This window comes from Bos taurus, chromosome 6, assembly GCF_002263795.3.
Source record: "Bos taurus isolate L1 Dominette 01449 registration number 42190680 breed Hereford chromosome 6, ARS-UCD2.0, whole genome shotgun sequence".
Taxonomy (NCBI): domain Eukaryota; kingdom Metazoa; phylum Chordata; class Mammalia; order Artiodactyla; family Bovidae; genus Bos; species Bos taurus.
Window position 1 is genome coordinate 99,346,702 of NC_037333.1, and position 14,465 is coordinate 99,361,166.

Below are 14,465 nucleotides of genomic sequence, written 5' to 3' on the forward strand. Positions count from 1 at the left end.
GTCAGACGTCCAAGCAGTTTACAAAAACATAGAACAGTGCCTTTCTTCTCACTAATTTTTCTTAGAAGTATGGATTTTTCCATAAAAATATACTATACACATTAACAGGTAATAGGTGTATTATTGTTACTTTAAAAAAGATTAATAAGTTAAAATGTTTTTCAGTTTAATATCTAATGTGATATATTTTGATAGACATAACTCACATAAACAAAAGCTTTTTGAGGTCTTCAATAACTTTTAAGAATGTAGAGGAGTCCTGAGAGAAAAATGTCTGAAAACTGATGCATTAGAGTAACAGTTCTTCCAGTAACACAGATGAATATGGGATCTTTAAATATGTACTCTGCTTGTTGGAGAGCTTGCCCATCCCTCAGCAAGTGCATATAGAAGAAGAAACTATAATTCAAAAAGATATATGCATCCCAAAGTTCATAACAGCACTGTTTACAATAACCAAGACAAGAAAGCAATCTAAGTGTCCATCAACAGATGAATGGATAAAGAAGATACGGTTACATATGCATATAACCATCATATATATATATATAATATATATATATATAGAATGAAATTCTGGAATACTACAATAGAATACTACTCAGCCATAAAAATAATGTAATAATGCTATTTGTAGTGACATGGATGGATTTGGAGGGCACTGTGTTAAGTGAAATAAGTCATAAAGAGAAAGACAAGTATCATATGATATCACTATGTATGGAATCTGAAATACAACACAAATGACCTTATCTACAGAACAGAAGGAAACTCATAGACATAGAGAAAAGACTTGTGGTTGCCAAGGGGGAAAGAGGGATGGATTGGGAGTTTCAGATTAGCAGGTGCAAACTATTATATATAGGACAGATAATCAACAAGGTTCTACTGTATTACACAGGGAAACTATATTCCATATCCTGTGATAAACCATAATGGAAGAGAATATGAAAAAAATATATATATATATATAACAATACTGAAGCACTTTGCCATACATGAGAAATTAACACAACATTGAATTAATTATACTTTAATAAAATAAAAAAAAATTAGAAGCCCCAGTTTTAAATGGCAATCATGTATGCAAGAGTCATGCCCGTCAGCTACAGGTCCAGGTATACTTTTAACTGAGTACCCAGTCATGTGCCAGGGAATCTGACATGTACTTTCATATTTCTCATCCGTTAAATAGAAGATCAATCACAGCAGGCATTGTTAAACAGGTCACCAAGGAAGAATCTGTGGAATTTCCTCTCATTCCGGAGGCTTCCAAATATAGACTAGTTTCCCATTCTTCTGTACAATGAAGGGTGCTTAGTAATCTTAATTGTTACTGTTGTTGCAGGCAAGTCAGAAAAAAATGTTCATGGTAAACTAAATGATGTCTCAACAATATGACTGAAAAGCCTTGTTTGTCTCCCCATCACAATAACATCATGGATCAGTAAAGTGAAACTATCGAACTGTAATACAATCTTTAAGTAGGATTTTGCATTTTTTGATAGATTTTGTTAATGTCAGATTTGTAAACCCTAAGTGACTTTATCAAGACCCTATAGTATTTTAGTCATGTATTCTCACAGATGAGGAGGTAGAATTCAGTTCCACGACCTTTGTAGCAAATACTGGCCTCCTTTCTTATTGTTTCTGTCACCAGAGACCATACACAGCCTTGGGACACTTTTTAACCTCTCATGGCCCCAGGTTCCTCATCTCCCTCTTGTGTTTAGGAATGCCTATCCATGATCAGAGTTTGTGAGGCTCAAATGCAACAAGAAAGCATATGAAGTAGCTCTTGATAAACTGTAAGCTGTTTTACACAAGTGATGAAGCCAAGAAGGAATTTGATAAGATGACTTTATTTCTCCTTTTGATTTTCATCAGCCCTAACCAGGTTTCAGGTGAATGAGAAGATTAGCAATTGTTTTGAATGTGCTAATTTTGAGATGCCATTTTACATCCAAAATATCAAGGAGGTAGGCAAACGTAAGAGTCTGAAATTCAATGGGAGAGGCCTGGCCTGGATATAAATTTGAGAGCATCTGTATTTATATGACATTTAGAGCTCAGTTGAGACTGAATAATATTATCAAGATAATAGGCATGAACAGAGGAAAGTTTCAAGGACTGATACTGGAGTCTTTAAAATCGAGATTCTGAGTACGAACCAGCAAGAAAGACTGAGAAGGGGTGACCAGTGAAGCATAAAGAAAATCTGCAGAGTGTTGTGATCTGAAAGAGAAGTCAAAATGTGTATTAGGAAGCCCAGAGTGGTCAACCCTGTCAAGTTAGATGGGGAGTAAGAATTGGCACTTGGATTTAGCAAAAGGAAAGTCAAATAATGATCTTGACAAAAATGGGGTTATGGTGGCAAAAAAAAAAAAAAGCCCCAGTGAAGTGAATTCAAGAAAGAATTCTTGAAGAACTGGAGACAGCAAGTATAGACTTTGGAAAAGCTTTGCTGTAAAGGGAAACAGAAAAGCAGAGGAAGGAGAATATGGGGTTCAGAAGTTTTGTGTTCTGGGAATTTTTTTTTTCCTATGGAGATGTTTATAAGACATTTGTAGATACTCACTGTATCTGTATCTCTTTATATGCAAATATACAAAGAGCCAAGGCAGGACATGGGTGAGTTTCACTCTTAATTTCTCTTTTCAAGAACCTGGTTAGTGACTCTACAAAAAAGAAAGGAAAAAACCCCAAGCCTTACAAAGAAACTGATGCACTGTCCCCAGATTCACAGCCAAGAAGCAGATTTTAATTGGCTTCAGACTTTGCGCAAAATGAACCCAAATGGATTCAACTTTACTGAACTATGTATCGTTTATTTTGTTACTGAAATAAGAGTATCAGGCAACTGGAAATCAATGAATTGATTTAAATATTATGCAAAAGATGGAGCTATTACTATGGACACATTTTTATGATTTAAAAATCACATTTCAGCATTTCCTTATGTCAGGGGCTATGACAGGGCAGCATTGATTAACACATTCAGACCCAATCATCAAGAAAAAGACTTGGAACTGCAAATTTCTCTTGTAAAAGATGTCTTCTTAGGTCCACACTAAGTTCAAAGTTATTAAATAATGACAGTTGGGTTTGGGAGCTTGAGGGCCTGTGATTTGTTTTTAACTTTTTCCTATGAAAAATTTTATAATAAGAAAAAGTACAGAGAATGGAGAATGACCCTCCCCACCATATACTCAGGACCCAGCTTCGAAATTTTCAACTCATGGCTAAGCTTATTTCATTTATGGCCTCACTCATCTCTCTCTCCCCCCAGACACTTAGACTGTTTTGAAGCAAATTCCAGCTATCATATCATTACATGGATAATTATTTCACTGTGCATGTCTAAAAGAGGAGAAGGACTCCTAAAAAAAAAATCCACATAACTATATTTTCATTTTCATATTTAAAAATTAGTTTCTTAATTCTATTATTCTTCAGGGTTCATGTTTCCTCATGCTAAGTCACTTCAGTCATGTCCAGCTCTTTGTGACCCCATAGACTGTACCCAGCCAGGCTCCCCGTCCATGGGTTTTCCAGACAAGAGTACTGGAGTAGGTTTCCCTGTCCTCCTCCAGGGGATCACCCCACACCAAGGACTCTTCCTTGTCTCTGGCATCGCCTGCATTGGCAGCAAGTTCTTCGCCATGGGTGCCACCTGGGAAGCCCTCGAGGTCCCATAAATGTCTTTTTACACGTAGCTTGTTTGAATCAAGATCCCAGTGAGGTCTACAAATGGACACATCATTTCTAAAAGGGATCAATAGATATTTTCAAGGCAGTTTTGCAAAATTACCAGAAACTCTTGTATTATGGTATACAGTATAAAATCAGTCTTAATTGAAATGGAAAGTGTGTTTTTAAATACAGTTCTATAAGGTGTAAATGTTAGTGTTAGTCACCCAGTCATGTCTGATTCTTTGTGACCCCATGGACGGTAGCCCACCAGGCTCCTCTGTCCGTGGAATTCTCCAGGCAAGAATATTGGGATGGGTAGCCATTCCTTTCTGCATGGGATCTTCCCCACCCAGGGATCAAACACCGTCTCCTGCGTTGCCAGATTTTTTTACTGTCTGAGCCACCAGAGAAGCCCATAAGGTGTAGGGACTCTTCCAAATACCAAAAAGCATTTTCTCAAACAAAAAGTAGGAATAGAGTTTGTGTCTGCCAATTGCAAATACATTCACAATTGATATGAAAGTTTTCCATTGAAAATACAAAATCTTACTGAAATATATATTTCTTCTAATGGTTGATTTGGCTTTGTGCAGTGAAATGTAGCCCATCTATTCTTCCAACCTAACATAGCCAGCTTTAACATTCTTCAGCTCAGATCAGTCCTTAGAAACTAGTATTCTCTTACCCTTCAAAAAGACCCAAAACAAACCAAAAACAATAGTAATAATTAAGTGTTAGGAAAAAAAAATTTTTTTTTAACTGCTCTGCAAAGCTTTTGGGATTTTAGTTCCCTGACCAGGGATAGAAACTGCATCCCCTATCTTCAAAGTCCGATGTCTTAACCACCAGGGAAGTACCAGAATTTTTTTCATATATAAATTATGACTGATTTGGGGGTATTTGGCTGGAGTACAATATGGACCATGTGACTATAACACATAAGATAGTAAAAGTTAAGCAAATAAATATCTTAAACATAATTACACTAACTTCCTGCTTTCAGTGTCACCATGATAGAGTGTGAGAACCCAAAGGAACCTTGGAGCTCCAGCCCTGTTCAGTAAGAGATGGGGCAACTGAGGCTGAATGATTGGCCTGGGGTCAAAAAGCAGGATAGCTGAGTCCCCTGACTACCAGCAGATCCTTTGCCCTGCTGCTGTGTCACTGTATGTCCTAAATCACCAGGTTATTTCTGATTCAAAGTCACTTCTTTTGTGTTAAGAGTCTTCTTTCACTACTGATTAGAGCAGGACTCGAGAGAACTGCATTTCAATTGTCATTTGTCTTTACTTTCTATAGTCATTTCAGAGAATGTTGGCAATCATTTTAAATCGTTTGATTTTGTTTCGCTATTTAATGTGAACTTTATTTAACTCTTAGTCCTACTCAATTTCTATGAAATCCTTTTGGCCAAGATGGAATAGGATCCTAGTGTAGTTTTCAAAACTTGGGAAATATTTATTCTCTACAAATTACACTAATGTTTATCTTTTGAAACAGTCTGCTGTCATATTTACAGTCTGCACAAAAGTACAGCATCATACTTATCAACTTTCACTTACAGCAAAGATTCATTATCAACCAACTGCAAAAATAATTTTAAAAGGAATACCACATAATCTGTTATAATAGCTCCCCCTAGTGGACGTTCCCACTATTATTTTCTGAACACTTTTGAACTGGATTGATTGCATGCATGCATGCTCAGTTGCTAAGTCATGTCTGAGTCTTTTCGACCCCACAGATTGTAGCCAGTCAGGCTCCTCTGGACATAGGATTTTCCCTTTAGGGCTAATTTAATGGTTATTATACATTTCTTAGACATTTTCTTTCTATCATACATTAAAAAAAAAAAGTGACATCACCAAATGACCTTTTCAGCTCCACATACACCCCCCAAAATTAAACTTAACAGCAGAATAGTTTCCAACTAGAAAAGCATTGTTTTTTTATTCAACCTGAAAAAGGAAAAATGAAAAAGAACAAAGAATCTAACAAATACAATTGATAATAACAACTTGTGATTTATTGAGGATTCATTATGTGCTATGGATTTTGCTCAGCACTTACATGGTTTGTTTAATGTAATTCTTGTATCATTTCATACTGTTAATACTATTACTCTTTCATTTTACAGATGAAGAAACTAATTCTTCAACCAAAGGACATGTAACCAGCACATGAGAGCTGAAATTTTAATTTAGGTATTCTTATTCCACGGTCCGTGTTGTTGTTGTTCAGTCACTAAGTCATGTCCAACTCTTTTGTGACCCCATGGACTGTAGCCTGCCACGCTCCTCTGTTCATGGAATTTCCCAGGCCAGAATACTGGAGTGGGTTGCCATTTCCTCTTCCAGGGGATCTCGCCAACCCAGGAACTGAACCCGAGTCTTCTACATTGGCAGGTGGATTCTTTACCACTGAAATGTATCAAGCCACTATTTTATTCTGTTGACACAGCTGTAGAATAATGCACATGCGAAATCTGGTTTTTCTCCTAGCAGCAAACATGTCCACTAGATTACTTCATCATTATCCATTCTATTTTGCTCATATCGCAGAAGGCTGAAGGGCTTCCTACCCCAGGGTTGTACTTCCCCTCTTTCTGCATACTCACCTGAATCTGTAACTGCTGCCTAGATAGGAAGTTGTATTAATTAACTCCAGGACTGGGGCAGAATAGATACAAGTTGATCCTGAAACAGCTGGTTATGTCAGAAAGTAAAGAAGTTCTCCAAATTAAAAAAACAAACAAAAAAAAAGGAATAGAATAGGAGCATATCACAAGGACACAGGTGCTAGCTTGAGACTTCTCCTGGCAAAACCTGGGACAATTTGAGCACCAAAATGATTCATTTTAGGGACTTTCCTACTGGTCCAGTGGTTAAGACTCTCCGCTTCCAACACAGGGGTTGCAGGTTCAATTCCTAGTGAGAGAACTAAGATCCCACATACTGTGTGGCATGGTCAAATAAATAAATTAAATTTTTTAAAAATGATTCATTTTAAACCATTGAAGAATTAAGAATTCATGAGTTCATACTATTAGATTGGTGCAAAAATAATTATGATTTTGTACCCTGAATTTTAAATCATTATAACTAGGCTCAAACACATCTTTATTAATCAAAACAGGAACAGTTTCAATCAACACTTTTTTGCAAATGAGAAATAAATTTATTTATTCCTATAGCATAAAAGTCCATGCTTCAGGATTTGAGGAACTCTTGGGAAGCATTTTCTGTATCCTGCTGGCTGTGGAAGTATTTTCCCTGCAAAAGTTGTCGAGATGCTTGAAGAAGTGGTAGTCAGTTGGTGAGAGGTCAGGTGAATATGGCGGATGAGGCCAAACTTCGTAGCCCAATTCATTCAAATTTGAAGCACTGGTTGTGTGACATGTGGTTAGGCATTGTTGTAGAGAAGAATTGGACCCTTTCTGTTGACCAATGCTGGCTGCAAGCGTTGAAGTTTTTGGTGCATCTCATCAATTTGCTGAGCAAACTTCTCAGATGTAATGGATTCACTGGGATTCAGAAAGCTGTAGTGGGTCAGACTGGCAGCAGACCAGCAAACAGTGACCATGACCCTTTTTTTTGGTGCAAATTTGGCTTTAGGAAGTTGCTTGTTAGGGCAACAACCTCCTAATTGTAGGAGGATCAGCTTCGATGATCCTCACAGCTGGTCATTGTCAGTTTCCAACGGTTGGCCACTGGGCTCCTCATCTTGAAGACTCTAGTCTCCCTTTACAAAACTTCCTGAATCACCACAGCACTGTATGATTGTTAGCAGTTCCTGAGCCAAATGCATTGTTGCTGTTGTGAGATATCTCCGCAGCTTTATGACCCAGTTTGAACTAGAATAAGAAAATTGCTTGAGTTTGCTTTTTGTCTAACATCATTTTCATAGTCTGAAATACACATAAAATAAGCAGTAAGTAATAACTCATTAGCAAAAGACATAAAGCAAGAAATGTGCATCCAAATTATGTATAATATAACCACATTTAAGAATGTATTCCAATATCAAATGGCAAATTTCAGCAATGCAAAACCAAAATTCCTTTTGCACCAACCTAATAAAATGGATAAATATAGATAGGCAGGCAGACAGATAAGAAGAAGGGAGGGCTCCAGTTGACAGGAGAATTTTGAGGACAGACTGATAAATGTGGAGGGAGGGCAGGAGTTAAAAATGAGCATTTTGCCACCATCCTAGTAAGACTGAACAAGGCAAGAAATAGCAATAGATTTCAAACCTAAGGAGAAATTTTGATGAAGAATAGGATATTTGCATGATTTTAAAATGTTTTCTCACCTATTCTTTATTAGTTGAAAAGAAGGAAAAAAATAGTAATTATTCAATGAAGAAATAAGATAACATCTTGAGGTGGTAGCCAAACATACATCACTAGTGCAAGAAATTAATGCAAGTTTACGTACTGATGTATGGGAAAGTCATTCTGGCTCGTACACGATTTACCTTGAATTTTATGCAAACTAAAACCACTTGTTTGTGGCCTCACAAACATTGTACATCAGCTTCAGTCATTAAAGAAAAGGGTACACCGACCAGTAGTAAAGGATGTCCATGTTAAAAATAAAGAGGAAAGGCCTCTCTTCCTGGGATGCCAGTCCTCCTTCAATGATGACAGTCCCTGCCCAGATATCACAACCACACTGATTTGTTGTGCACATGCTGATCTGCTATTTTTTGGGTTTTGTATTTTCGAAATCTTGAAGGAATATATCCTTGACTTGTTGGGTGTTCTTTGTGATGACAAAATATAAGACGGTGCTGAAAACCCTGCTTCCTAAGAGAGGTTGTCTCCCAGGCTATAGACCTCGGTTTGGCTCAAATAAAACTTCTATTGCAGTTGTGTGTGTGCTCAGTCCTTCAGTTGTGTCTGACTCTTTGAGACCCCATGGCCTGTAGCCCACCAGGCTCCTCTGTCCATGGGATTTCTCAGGCGAGAATACTGGAGTGGGTTGCCATTTCCTTCTCCAGGGGACATTCCTGACACAAGGATCAAACCCATGTCTCTTGCGTCTCCTGCTTTAACAGGTGGATTCTTTACCACTGTGCCACCTGGTCGCACATCTATTCGAATTATAGGTTGGTTATTGATAATTTTCATTGACATCACCAGTGGGGAACAGCTGGGCATCAAGTGCCTCCAGATACGAGACCCTCAGAAAAACATATCAGGTGTGTATGATTCCAGTTGAGAAGGCATAACCTGATAGCAACCACAAGGAAACATAAGAAAAAGACAAAATGATGAACATTCTGCTCTTTTAAATGGGGAGAGTATACTCTTTAAAACAGTCAAAATCATAAAGGACAAAGAAAGGCTGTGGAAACAAGTCAGACTAAAGAGGCTATAGAGACGTGGCAACTAAATGCAATGCCTATTTCTAAGCTTCATTCTGGGTGAGAGAGGGAAATGCTGAAAGGCCATGAATGTGTGAGTGCTCAGTCGTGTCCGACTCTTTTGAGACCCCATGAACTGTAGCCCCCCAGGCGCCTCTGTCCGTGGGATTCTCCAGGCAAGAACACTGGAGTGGGTTGCATGCCCTTCTCCAGGGGATCTTCCCAACCCAGGAATCAAACCCATGTCTCCTGCATCTCCTGCATTACAGGCAGATTCTTTACCCATTGAGCCACCTGGGAAGCCCGAAAGGTCAATAGGTCAATGCCAAAAATGAAATCTCATCGGTTGACGATAAAAGCCTTGTATCACCGAGGACTCGCTGAACCTGAGTGCTACACTGCATCTGTTACAACATATACAGGGAAGTACATACCTAGGGGCAAAGGGTGATGACGCATGTAATTTATTCTTAAATAATCCAGGAAAAAGGGGTGGTTGGGTGTGTAGATTTATATTGCTTAAGGGTTACATAGTTTCATTATTGCAAGATGAAAAGCATTTTATAAATGGATGGTGGTGATTGGTAGCACAACAGTATGAATATACTTAATGCCATTGAGCAGTATACTTAAAAAGGGTTAAGATGATAAATTTTATTTTGTGTATTTTACTACATTTATTTATTTTTTTATTTGCTGTAGACCATTTTAAAAGTCTTTACTGAATTTGTTACAATATTGCTTCTGTTTTATGTTTCGTTCTTTTGGCCTCAAGGTTTGTGGGAACTTAACTCCCTGACCAGGGATGGAACCCACACGCCCTTCCTTGGAAGGCAAAATCTTAACCACTGGACCTCCAGAGAAGTTTCTTTACAGCTATTTTTTAAAGTCACATGTGTATGTAGAAAGCACAAATAATCAAAGCAAGTGGGGTAAAAAATTAACAGTAGGTGAATTGGGGTGAAGGATATTTGGGTATTCTTTGTACTATTTTTATTCTTGCGTTTTTTGAAAGTTTGAAAATTTTCCAAGTAAAGCTTTATATGTAAATAAAGTGATAGCAAGAAGTCTGGGGTACCTCATGGCTCCACCCGCCTCCCGGGGAGAGCCCCCTCTGTCAGCAGCAGAAGACGGGGCTGGGACTGAAAGGCTGTGGCTGAACCACAAAAAGATGCGGGATTCTTGGCCTCTGGAGGAAAAGAATTCAATCTGGGGCCAGAGACAGGCTTGATCACTCAGAGCTTTTGTGTAATAAATTTTTATTAAAGTATAAAGGAGATAGAGAAAGCTTCTGATATAGACATCAGAAGGGGGCAGAAAGAATACCTGCCTGCTAGTTTTTAGCTAGACGTTATATAGTTACTAGCAGTCTGCTAATTAAAGGAAGGAAATGTCCCAAAACTCAGAGAATGGCACCAGGCCCGTCACCCACAAGATGCATTTTGAAATAATCTTGGCACCAGGTGAGTCATCCCGGGCCATAAAATGATTGGCATGAATCTTGAAGAAAGACAGATTCCCATACAAATATATAGTTTCACTAACATAGATTAAGAGAACAATGTGTGAGTATAACAGGTTTGTCAAGTCAGTCCTGAGCCTTTAGGTGAACCAACTTGAAGACAGAGTCTGGGGTAAATGCATAGCACATTAACTTATCTTAAGACATACATTTCCATTAGAAAAATGCACCGGTTATCTCAAGGTTTGAGAAAAGTTAAGTTCAGGTGGAACCAGGTGTCATTATGGTAACACAGTATTTTAAGAGAAACCTCTTTTTAAATTTGTATGGAGAAGGGAAAAATATATATATTGCTAGTTTGTTTCCTCCTGCTGCTTAAGAGAGAGATAAAAAATGTCTGACACTTAAAGCCTATTTCCTCCATTTGGAGACCCCTGGCCTTCCTGCCTGTTACCTTCTCGGGACCTGCCACCTGGCCCCCATCCTGTGCCTCCAGATGAACTTCTACATCTAAGACATGAGGCTTAGATGACTTTAATGAACTGACTGGCTCCCCGGGACCTGGATAAGCTCAGGGTGTGCAGTAAAGGGCACTGGACAAGGAACAGCGAAGCCTGTCTATTGAAGTGGGATTGTGGCTCCAGAGATGGACAGCGTGACCAAAGAGAATCCCAGTGCGTCTGGGGCACGAACGCCTGAATTTGTCTAAGTCACTTTCTACTGTTATAGTTTTATGTGTTATATCCACCACTTCTCAGAACAGGGCCACCAATCAAGCAAGATGTCTCTAGGGATACAGCCACAGAGGGTTTGAAACCTTCTGGGTGTTACCTTTTCTCCTTAATGCTTATGGTACATGCTTTGTGATGTTCTAGCTACATGCGTTTGGTACATGCTTTGTGACATTGTAGGAAGAGTAAAGGTAAGGGTGTTCGGGGAGGGAGAGAAGGGGGTGAAGTGGAGGGGAGAGGAGAGGAGACATGGACAGTATTCTATCAGGATGCAAACACATACGAGTGATGACATTTAAAAGTCTGCAGTGTAAAGACCTCCCTTGTGGTCCAGTGACCAAGACTCCCCCTTCCAATGCAAGGGATGAGGGGTCGATCCCTGGTGGAGGAGCTGAGATCCCATTTGCTTCTAGGCCAAGAAATTAAAAACCCACAAAACAGAAGCAATATTGTAACAAGTTGAATAAAGACTTTAAAAACAGTCCACATCAAAAAAATCTTAGGACTTCCCTGGTGGTCCAGTGGTTAAGAGTCTGTGTGCCAGTGCCGGGGGCACAGGTTCAATCCCTACTCCAGGAAGATTCCACATGCTGTGGGGCAATGAAGCCCCTGACCCACAGCTACTGAGCCCTCCCACTGCAATTACTGAAGCCTGTGTGTCCTAGAGCCCGTGCTCCACACAAGAGAAGCCACCGCAATGAGAGCCCTACACAGTGAAACTAGAGAGTAGCCCCTATTCGCTGCACTGGAGAAAGCCCAGGAAAACCCCGGGCAGCCAAAGAAAAAAATCTGCAGCGCTGACTCACAACTAGAATACCTTTCATCTTGTAATATGCTTTGCAGTTTCCAAGTAATTCCAAACCTGTATTTTCTCTTCCGAAGAGCTCTGTAAGACAATGGGGTCAGGCAACATTACCTCCATTTCAAAGAGGAGCAAACTTGTTCAAAGTGGGCGAATGACCAACTTATAGATATATAATATATTTATGATGTTGTAAACAAAATATAAGGAACACAATTTATTCCTGATGATTCTGAGCGTTTTAAGGGCCAAATGCTCTAAAGGACCTATGCCATCACAACTGTTTACCTTGAAGTGTGCTGAGATCGGTGAAGCTTATTGCATTTTGGCTATAGGACACCCCCTCTTCCCTCCCCTGCAATCCTGACTGCCACGTCCTGCTGGAGCAGATCGCTGCCACTGTAAACGCAAGGTCACCAGCCAGACTACCTGACCATCCCACAACTATCACCTTGATCCTATCGCTACTTTCATATTTACACTCTCCTTTCAAACCACCGAGACTTTCCCCCTCAGCCAATCCACCAAAATGGCTTCTGCCACAGTCTCCGGTACCCACCTGGCCAATAAATTCAATGAATGCCCTTCAGTCCTTATATACTTCATTTCTAGACCCTGGTGGCTCAGCAGTAAAGAATCTGGCTGCAAATGCAGGAGACACAGGTTTAATCCCTGACCCAGGAAGATCCCACATGCCTTGGAGCAACTGAGCCCTTGTGCCAAACTGTTGAGCCTGTGCTCTAGAGCCTGGGGGCTGCAGCTACTTTGCTCCTGTGCTGCAATTCCTAAAGCCCACACACCCTAGAGCCCTTGTTTAGAAACAAGAGGGGCCACGGCAATGAAAAGCCTGTGCACTGCAGTTAGAGAGTAGACCCCACAAGACACAACCAGAGAAAAGCCAGTCCAGCAACAAAGATCCAGGGCAATCAATAAATAAGTAAATAAATAAAATGGAAATGATAGCAATTTCCACCTACGGCATGTGTAGGTGAAAGAGCTTTGTAAACGATAACAATCTGAATTTTTATTGACAGCTATTGTTGCTCTTATTAGAACATTTTGATGGTAAAATGTTTAAAGTCATGTATCCCTTCTATTCAGAACACTTTTCTTAAAACTTACCCAAATTTCTTCTGTTAAAATTGAAGTTCACTCTTCTTAGTGAAAACAGATGCATCCATTCAGCATCACTCACAGAGCATCCTGCCAAAATCACAGATCTGATCATGCTTATGCTGAAGGGAACCTGTCAATCTGTCCAGCCTGCTCATTTCACATGTGAGAAAACGAACATTCATGATGATGACCCATTAGCCAAGATGATACAGCTGGTGGGGTGAGAGCCTGAACTGAAACCTAAGTCTGTGGACCCCAGGTCAAGGTCTACAACGTTATACTATCTTAGAAAGAAGGGAAAAAAGTTCTGTAATCAAGAATAATCAAGACACCTGGTCTCTCTGTTGTTTCATCAGATTGTGATAATCTTGTGTACCCTTAGGAATATAAACGCTTCAAGATGTTGATTCATGTTATAAGAAAAAGGGTTCCAGAGTTAAATTTATAAAATATTAGATAATTTGATATTAAGCTGGATTGTTTACAGAGACTTTCTCAAAGCTTTGTACCAATATCAGATTATCATCTAAGAGAAAGCAGAATTTCCTAAAAACGTTTGACCATATTTTGCTGTGCTAAGTCACTTCAGGTGTGTCCGACTCTATGCAACCCTATGGACCGTAGCTTGCCAGGCTCCTCTACCCATGGGATTCTCCAGGCAAGAATACTGGAGTGTGTTGCCATGCCCTCAACCAGGGAATCTTCCCTTTATTTTAGTACACAGACTTCAGAACCAGATGACCTTTATTCAAACTATGTAACTATATCATCTTGGAAAAATTACTTAACCATTCTGTGCCTTTCTGAATCTGAAATGTTGAGATAATTTGTCATCTGCTTTATGGGATGTTAGGAAGATTCAAAGAGTTAAGAAACGTGAAGTATTTGAAACAATACTTGGCTCCTAGTAAACTCTATAAAAATGTCTGCTCTTGTCATATCTTTGTTGTTACATTATTGCTATTGTTATTCCAACAATTATTTTAGAGGACTGCACATTAACACCTCTGTGATATAGATCAAGTGTAGCAACTTGAGAAACTGCTTCAGGTCAATTGTCACCCAACATGATGGATCTTCAAAGTCAAGTTCCCAGCCCTCCCACCTGAGATCCTGATGCAACTGATCTGTGATGGGGCCAAGGAATTTGCAACAATATTTTAAACACCTCAGATGATTCTAATGCTCACTCAGGTTTGGGGTCCACTAATCATATAATAGGGCTTCTCTGATTAGCTCAGATGATAAAGAACCTGACTGCAATGCAGGAGACCTGGGTCAGGAAGATCCC